Raw genomic sequence first — 9,678 nt, 5'->3', positions numbered from 1 at the left:
GACACCAACCAACACACCGGGTCACACTGGAACAGTAATGACGGTGAGCGGACCAGGGAAGCCAAGCAGGCGAAGGTGGGGAGAGAGTGACATCGCTCCTGTAGACCTAGGAGGGGGCGCTGAACAAAGAGCCTGAGGCAGGACTCGGCCCGGAATGTTCCAGGGACAGGGCAGCAGCAGATGAGTGAAGGCAAGCAGGGAAGCTGAGCCAGAATCTTCTGGGACCTTGAAGGCTGTTCCTCAAAAGAGATGAAGCCAGGGAAGGGGTCCCCCGCAGGACAGGGACGGGATCTGACCCGGGCCCCCTCCGGCTGGGCGTGCAGACCAACTGTGGGGCAGTTGGCGGGCGGAGGGCGGAGGGGGGGGGCTGTCCCCACGGTCGAGGCTGGAGTTGAGGGTGGCTGGAACTAGGGGTGACAACAAAGAGTGGGAGGCCCCAGGTTCTAATCTGAAGGTAGAAGAGCAGGCTTTCTGGACATCCTGGATGTGGAGGAAGAGGCCAAGAGGAGTCAGGATGACATCAGACCCCCAGCCCGACCTTGAGGGCGGATGGGGCACCCGTGAACGAGGCAGGGCCGCTGGGAGAAGATGGGGCCTGGAGTCTGGTCTATTTTCCGTGTCTCCGTGTCACTCTTGATCCATATAGAGTCCCCTGCCAGACCGAGCTCAGTGAGGGAGCCTGTTGTGTTCACCGTGGGTCTCAAGAGCCCAGAGGCGAGCATAAGAGGTGGGATGGGTAAGAGCCAGCATGGACGGGAACCCCAGGGAGGAGAAAAGCACAAGAGGACTCATCTTGGTGATAAGCTTCTGCAGGAGATGAGAATATAAAATGTTCCAAGGTCAATTACAGAATCTGACAGGCCTCTTGTTGGGGACGGAGGCTGTGCAGCTGCCGGCAGGAGCGAGTGCGGTTACCCCTGCTCTGGACAGCTGCGTGGTGGGGTCTGCTAAAGGTGAAGAGACACACCACCCCCCACCCGAGCACTGGACCCTGGACGTGATCCCTGGGGAAGTGTGGGCACAGACATCCTGGCAGACATGTTCAAAGAGCACGTTCACACCCGGGCAGTGGGAGTGGAGAAGTAAGTCGGTTAGAACACTGCACGGCGAACAGACCACTCACACCCACGACCACAGGGATGCGCCTCACAGACCAAGGATGAGGGAGACCAGACGGGGGCATGCTGGAGGAGGGCGTTCATGCAAAGGGCCCAAGCAGCCAAGGTGGAGGCTAGGACTCGGGATGCACACCTGGTAAAACCGACAGACTGCAGGGAGCCGGTGACCCCCAGTTAGGGAGATGGCCGCTACTGAGGTTGTGGTCAACAGGGAGGCCCTGGGGTGGGGTGTTCTCAGTCTCCGCCTAGGTGTGGGGAAATGCTGCTCACCTTATAATTACCTGTTAGACTGATATGTGCACTGATGCACTTTTCTGTAGGTGAGTTAAGCTTCACAATTATTAAAGGTTGAAAAAGAGGTGGAATTATCAATATACCTAAACACAGACACACACAGCGACCTGGGGCCAGGCTTCTGCTGAAGACGGGGAGGAGGGAGAAGGGGGCTGTGGAGGCGCTGGAGGCAGCAGAGGAGGGGTCCCTAGGGAAAAAGAAAGCACCAGAGAGAGCACGTGCGCTGAGGGCTTGATGGGGGGGGGTCCTCACCTGGGGGACGGCGGGAGCCTGGCCCTCTCTTGCTGTCCTACTTCCTCCCCATTCCCAGCATTGATTGAGGAGGGGCGGGGGAGGGAGGCGGCCCAGGCCGCTTCCCGTAGGGTGGGAGTGGCTGAAACCCGCTGGGGGAAGCCGAGCCCGAAACTGCCACACAATGCCGCTTTATCAGGAGTTTCCAGGGCCGGGCTGGGGCTGGCGGAGGGGAGCAGAGGGCGGGGGAGGGAGGCTCTCTCCATGGGGCCCCTGCTTAGCACCCCCACCTGCCAAGGTGTGCCCTCCGAGCTCCGCTGCAGCCAGCCCTGAGTGGGCGCGGGGCAGACGGGGCGAGAGGGACAGCCTCCTAATCCCTTGGCTCAGTGAGGGGGGTGGCTCAGGGAGTGCCCCGCAGTGGTTAGGAGCCCCAGGCCAAACCCCAGCCCTGCTGATTCTGTGACACCAGGCTGGTCTCCTGGGATCTCAATTTCCTCTTCTTAAAAGGGAGAGAAGAACAAGTACGGGGTTTTCCTGACAGCTTAGTTGGTAAAGAATCTGTCTGCAACCTGGGTCGGTAAGATCCACTGGAGAAGGGATAGGCTACCCACTCCAGTATTCTTGGGCTTCTCTTGTGGCTCAGCGGGTAGAGAATCTGCCTGCAATGCGGGAGACCTGGGTTGGATCCCTGGCTTGGGAAGATCCCCTGAAGAAGGGAAAGGCTACTCACTCCAGTATTCTGGCCTGGAGAATTCCATAGACTGTATAGTCCATGGGGTCAAAAAGAGTCAGACACGACTGAGTGACTTTCACTCACTTCACTCAAGAGCATGTACACCTAGGACTTCCCTGGTGGTCCAGTGGTTAAGACTCCAAGCTTCCACTGCAGGGATGCAAGCTCGGATCCCAATCAGGGAACTTAAGATTCCATATGCCACTCAGCGCAGCCCAAACAAACAACAACAACAACAACAACAACAAAAACCCTAAATATCTACATCTTGGGGTTGCTGGGAGGTTGGGATAAATTCATTTACTCAAAACACACAGAACGGTACCTGCTAATACCAATAACAAAGAGAAATCCTATGAGGACTAATGCTAGCAGCTGACGGTCTTGAACATTGACTATGCATTCCACCTGAGGAGTAGGCATCTATATCCTCAGAACAACCCCATATAGGAGGTGCCGTTATCATCCCCATTTTACAGATGAGGACACGGAGGCACAGAGAGGGAGGTTCCAGAGTCTGTGTCCTCAATCTCGACTACATCAGACAGGTTAAGAGCTCCGGGTTGGAGAGGGCAGGCCTGCCTGGGTTCGAGTCCCACATCTGCCTCTCTCACATGCTGTAGGGTGTCTAGCCTCTGCCTCAGTTTCTTCTTTTTAGGGAAAGCAAAATATCACACATAGACAGGAAAGGAATTCCAAATGGCTTTCAACAAAGATGCTCCCCTTTGCTCATGTTAAAATCAGAACCACAGTAAGGACCACTCGGCACCTGTCTGACTGGCCGAGGTCAAAGCATCTGATGACACCCGTCTGCAGGGTGAGCATGGGAGGTGACAGACCCTGGCGCCCCAGGACATAGTGGGTGGGAAGTGCGAATAGGCACGGGCTCTTGGCAGACCGGGACACTACTGCAGGGCTCCCGGGCACACGTCTCAGACCCCAAGCACCTCCAGAGGTGTGCACAGCTCACAGGCATGTGCAGGAAGACATCACACCATGGAACCTGCCCCAGCCGTAGAAAGTGCAAGGGAGCCACTGACCTCCTGACACAGAACTTAAGTAGAAAGTGCAAGGGAGCCCCTGACCTCCTGACACAGAACTTAAGAGTGAAAAGTGCAAGAAGCAGGACAGAATACAAACGTGAAGAGTCAGCTCCATGTGAGCAAAACAAAAGTGGGAGAAAAGATGCGCAGGAACAAATGTCCAGGAAAGAAGAGAAACCGGAACGAGGCTGTCTCTGGGAAGGGGCCAACCACTGGGGTGGGAAAGAGACCTACAGCTGCACACTCTCTGTGCTTTGCGTGGCTTCTCAACTGCGAACAGATCATACATGCCGCTGGGGCAAAAATGGGCCTTCTTAAAATTAAAATGCAGGAAAAGAGAAATGAGGTTAATAACACCCCTTCCTCAAGGCTCCGGGCCGAGCTGCTGAGAGATGCTTATAAAGCACACATCTAGCTCTTAGCACTTGGGAGCTGGGGGCTGGCAGAGTGTCCTGAGGGGCTGGGAGCAGGTGAAGAGGAGGCTGCAGCCCAGAGCGGGGCACATCCAATGAGTTTACTGTGTGCCTGGCAACATGCAAACACGTCGACATCAGTCTCCTCCAACCCTCCCAATAGCTCATTTAACAGCTGAGGAGGGCATCCCCAGTGGCTTAGCTGTAAAGAACCTGCTTGCGATGCAGGCGATGCAAGAGATGTGGGTTCCATCCCTGGGTCGGGAAGATTCTCCTGGAGAAGGAAATGGCATCCCACTCCAGTATTCTTGCCTGGAGAATCTCATGGACAGAAGAGCCTGGCGGGCTACAGTCCATGTGACCTCAAAGAGTTGGACACAACCGAAGCAACAGCAGGAGCACCATGTGAGGAAGGAGAGGCCCGCGGCGGCCCGGCCTCCCCCCCAGCCCTGGGGTCCTCACTAGGGGTCGGGCTGTGGGGTGTGGGGAACGCGTGGCCCTGGCAAGGAAGCTGCCACTGCTCCGAGGACAGCAGCAGAGCACGTGGCACCCCGGGGAAGGTCAGGGTGGGACCAGAGGGCCCTGTGACACCAGCAGCGGTGAGTGGTGGCTTCTGCTACATCTGCCGTAGCTGGCTCCCCTGGGACCTGGAAAAGCTCCCCTTCTGACCCTCCTTGCCTCCCCCTCAACCTTCCTGTGGGCCAGGGCAGCTGTGAGACAATAAGCCCCAGCCCCGGATGGGTGGCTGGGCCGGGAAGGGTCCCATTTCCCTGGTCGTGACTGGGAAGGAGACCGCTTCCTGCTGGCAGCATCTGTGGCCGCCTGGCTGGGGTGATGGGAGAAACAGCTGCTGGGGACACCCCGAGCGGCGTCTGGCCAGGAAGTCTGGCTCACTAGGAGCCAGCAGGACAAGGAGGGGTGACGCAGTGGACCAGAAGGGGAAGGAGCTGTGGGAGGTCCTGAGGGAGGCGCGGGCCCAGGGCTCAGAAACTACCCAGGCTGCCCCCTAAAGAGTTTCTGTCCAAACAGGAATCTGGGTTAAGAACAGGAAGTAGCCTGCTTCCAAATCACTGGAGGGCCACTGTGAAAACAAGCAGTGACTCTGGAGCCCGGAGGCCTGGAGTTCAAGCCCTGCCTCTGCCACCTGCCTGCTGTGTGTCCCAGGCAGGTCACACGCCTCTCTGGGTCTCATTCTCTCATCCCTAAATGGGGTTAATAACCATACCTATGGGCTTCCCAGGTGGCCAGTGGTAAAGAACCCGCCTGCCAATGCAGGGATGAAGAGACATGGGTTTGATCCCTGGGTCGGGAAGATCCCCTGGAGGAGGAAATGGCAACCCGCTCCAGCATTCTTGCCTGGGGAATTCCAGGGACAGAGGAACCTGGCCAGCTACAGTCCATGGGACTGCGAGGAGGCGGGCACGACTGAGCGAATACACCCCCACACAGCCGTGCCTGCCTGTAGGCTGCTGTGAAGATCAAATGGGTTCATACAAGTAAAGGACTCGAAACCTTGGCCAGCACTCAGGACCCTTCTCCATCTCCACCAGCCTCATGCTACCCACCCTCCCCGGCACGGACTATCCCTCTCCCTCCCCCGCCTTCCCTGATCTGTTCCCCACATGGCAGCCTGAGCGATCTTTATAAAAGGGAAAGCAGATGCTGCTTAAAGCCCTGCGATGATTCTCATCACACACAGAAAGAAATCCACACTCCTTGTCTCAGCCCACCGACCCCTGCTGTATCCTATCTGCCAGACCTTCCCATGTCCTTGGTCTTGCTGCTGACTCTGCCACACTGGCTTCTTTGGTGGGACCTGAACATCCCAAGCTCCTTCGGATCTCGGGACCTTCACACTTTCTGTACCCACTACCTGCTCTGTTCTTCCCAGCTCTTCCTGCGCCTGGCTCCCTCTCATCAGTCAGATATCTCCCTTCTCCAGAAAGCCCTCGCTGGCTCCCCAGGTGGAGTGAGGAGCCGCCTCCGGGTTCCTGTAGTCTCTACCTCGTCCCAGCCCTGACCACTCTGCTTGAGCATACCTACCCAGCCTGACCACTCTGGGCCGTCACTGTCTGGGGCCAGGTCTGTCTCCTTCACGGTCCTGTGAGCCCTGAGGACAGGGCTTTGACTGTGTTGGTCACCACGGGGATCGATGAGCAGTGTAACACACACACACACACGCAGTGTAACCAGGTTCTGCTCGTCCCCTTCCGAGTGGCACTTCCTTTCTCTTTGCCTCCTTCCTGAGGAGGTTTAAGTCAGTATGTTTCCCTTGCCAAAGGCCAGCCCTGGAGATGATCCCCTAGGAGAGGTGGGTCAAAGTTTCAGCCACTGTCCTGGATACCCTGGAAAGGCAAAGCCTTTCCCAGCCTGCCTTCTCCTCTGGGTGTGGGGGTTCAACAGGTGTCAGACCCCAGCTAAGCTCATCACATGAACCGTACCCCTGTTCGCAACCAGACCAGGGAAGGGGTGCAGGTGGTATAAAATCCACCACCTCACGGCTGAGGAAACTGTTTCAGCAAAGACTGCAAGCTTGCTCGAAGCCGCATGGAGCCAAGGGAACCCTCAGGCACTGCTGGGAAACACGCTGGTAGGAATGCTGAACAGAGTAATTCGGGAAGGTCCAGCATGTCCACTGTGCGGCATATGCCCAAGAGACTCCGGCTGCAGTACATAGGGAAACACGCTCTAGAGTGTTCGTGGCAGCACTGTCTGTTACAGTCCCAATGGGAACCACCTAAACGGCCGCCAAAAGATAAACGGGTAACTCTGGTGCCGCACCATCACAAAAGGAAACACACAAAGGGGAAATGAGCAACCTGCTCTAGATCTACACCCCTCCACACAGAGAAACAGCCACACTGACGCAGAGAAGCAGCAGCGGGCTGTTTCCCGTGGCGCCATTGATAACGACCTGTGAAAGAGCAGACCACCCTGGCCAGCCATTGCAACCACGCGCTGAGGCTAGCCCCGCCCCAGACAAGGGCACCCAGGCCAGAGTCTGCGAGGGGCCAGGGGGCTGGGGCAGCAGCGTTCTGGAAAGCTCTCCAAGTGACTGCAGCGTGGAGCCAGGGTTGAGAGCTATTACTCTGTCGTTTGAGAATCCCTCCGAGGGTAGTAACAGTAGGAAAATCTGCGATGGTAGGCTGGAGGCCAAATCCAGCCCCGTGGCTACCATCAGGAAGGCGGGGCAGAGAACAGGGGCCTGTAACTGTATCCACCGTCCCAGGCTGGACGCTGGAAGCGTCAGTGTTTTGCTATATTGAAGCTCTACTCTTTCCACTAGTCTAAAATGTATCATAAGAACAAAACTGGAAAATAAGACATGACTTGCCCAATGTCCCATGGCTGTTAAGTGACCGGGAGGGAACCTGAATGTGGGTGTCCGGCACCAAATCCCTATCCAGCACCAAAGCCCCCCCTTTATCTGTGCGGAGCCCTGAGATGCCGAGCGAGCTGCCACTGTGAGGACTGGTAGGGCTCCCTGGCCAAGTGCCCACCTGGTGACCTTGCCAGAGCAAGCCAGGAGGCAGGTGGAGACGGCCTGACTGCCACCTCTGAGGCCCTCCCCAGGCAGCAGTAGCCTGAAGACTAGGGCTGACACAACCCCTACCACGCGCCAGGCCTTGGGCCAAGCTCTCTGCGCTCCACATCCTCACAGCAGGTCTGAGGTAGCCACTATCATTATGCCCATTTTGCACAGGGGGAAACTGAGGCCCAGAAAAGTTAAGCGACTTGCCCACGATCACACAGCCTGTGAGTGATGGAGCTGGGTGTGAGCCAGGCATCCTTGTCCCAGCGCCCCCTCTCTGAACCACTCCCCAGTACTGCCTCAGAGCTCTACACACACAGGGCAGCCACTCACCCGCCTCTGCTCCACTGCCCGCCCCACTCCAAGCTGGGAACCCTAGGGGTCTCACTCAGGCTCCATGCTGCCCACAAGCCCCCAGTTCTGCACCCCTGACCTCCACTTATGCCTTTCCTTCTGCTTGGCACACCCTTTCCCATTCCTCCTACCCATCCTTCAGAGATTGCCCAGGGGACTTTCCGAGTCTGGGGCCCTGGGTGGGGGCATTTTCCTCATCCCCGAGCATGTTTTCGCAGGCCACATCACCCTGGGCGAGATGTAGCCATGTCTCACTGGCTAGGGGTCTGGTCCCAGTCTGCTCCCACCAAGGGACACTGAGGGCCCCTGGGGGCCAGGGGCTCCCCGCTGTCCTGTCCACTGCTGCAGACCCAGCACCATGCCCAACATTCAATCGCCACCAACCCTGGGGGGATTCAGGGAAAGAACATGGGAAAATTCCTGCCTGTGATGGGCCTACCTTCTAGCAGGAGGCAGCTCAACTGTGCTCTGATAAATAAGTTAAGGACAGAGTGAAGGGCTGGCAGAGAACAACAGTGAGATAAAGAGTGTCTGGGGACAGAGTGGTCCCGGTCAAGCTGTGAGCGACTGGTGAGTGAGAGGGTACAGAGCAGAGACAGGATTCCAGGCAGAGGGAACAGGAAGGTCAAAGACCTGGAGACAGGCATGAGCCTGCAGGGCCAAAGAACAGCAAGCAGGCTAGCGTGGCTAGACCTCCTGGAGGGGTGGGGAAAGCAGCAGAACAAGAGGTGGGAGCGACTGAGGGCCATGATGAGAGGTTGCGGTTTTAAGTACAGAGAACACCCAACTTTGTACAGAGTACCACCCAAGGACACCCTCCCTAGCCAGAAGCCTGCCAGACTCACTTGGACTCTGGGCCACCCACAAACACCGCATCCCATAGGCCCAGGGGAAACTCTCCTCCCAGATCACACCCTTCCACGGAGGCCAAAGAGACAATCTATTCCTGCCCAAGGGGTGGCCCAGCCTTGCCCAGCTCCCTGCTTCCAGGAACAGACCTCCAGCCGTATACAGTGTGGCGACCGGAGGCCGGAGCTCTGGAATTATTCAGATCCAGCAGGGAATCTTCCTCCATTACTTAGCAGGAGCTCTCTGTGCCTCACTTCTCCTGGCTGTGAAGTGGGTCTATCCAGATTGTGGTATAGTAAGACTAGGCACACAGGGTGCTGAGTACAGCCTCAGCACTCATTAAGTATTAACCAACATAATGAGTATTTGAGGGTCAGTAGGGCATAGAACTCTGAGCCCAGGACTCCAGAGTTCAAATCTCAGCTGCAAAACTAACTCATTAGGCGGCCCTGGGCAAAACACTAAGCCCCTTAATAATGGCACCAAGCCCATAAGGTTGTGGTCAGGACTAAACACACGGTAAGCGTTCAGAACAGGGCCTGATACACAGTAAGTGCTTTATGAGTGTTTGTTATTCTTTTCATTATCTGGGGGAGGGGAGGTTCCTTCTCCCCCATCAGAAAGCACCTTTGACCTCTTTCTTGAGTGTCCTATCCCTCCTCTCCAGCAATATGTCTCATTTGGGTTTTAACTTTTGACCCTTGGGACCATCATCTGTGCTCTTTCTACAATTTGATCACGTTCCACCCTTGATCCCATAAAGATGCCCCCCAAGCCAAATCTCATTCATTTGCTTCACTGGCTGCTGCCTTAAATCTCCAATCCGCCACCCCCATGGCTGTGACCTCTGACCCTCATGGGCACATCCTCCCATCAAATTATTAATTTTGACCCCCCTTTTTGACATTCACCCCGTGGCCCTCCAACGAGCTCCCGCTTCAAACTTTGAATTTTGCGCCCCCCTCGCCACGCCCCTTTCATTAGTTTGACCTCTGACCTCCTCTACAACTCCCTCCCACTCAGCGTTGACCCGCGACCCCCTGGAAGCGACTCTTTCCCCCACGAGTGAACTTTGACCCCAGCGGCCCCGCCCCCTACTCGCGTAAACGCT

This window comes from Bison bison, unplaced genomic scaffold (assembly GCF_000754665.1).
Source record: "Bison bison bison isolate TAMUID 2011002044 unplaced genomic scaffold, Bison_UMD1.0 scf7180017864280, whole genome shotgun sequence".
Lineage (NCBI taxonomy): Eukaryota > Metazoa > Chordata > Mammalia > Artiodactyla > Bovidae > Bison > Bison bison.
Note: the sequence above shows the minus strand (reverse complement) of the source record.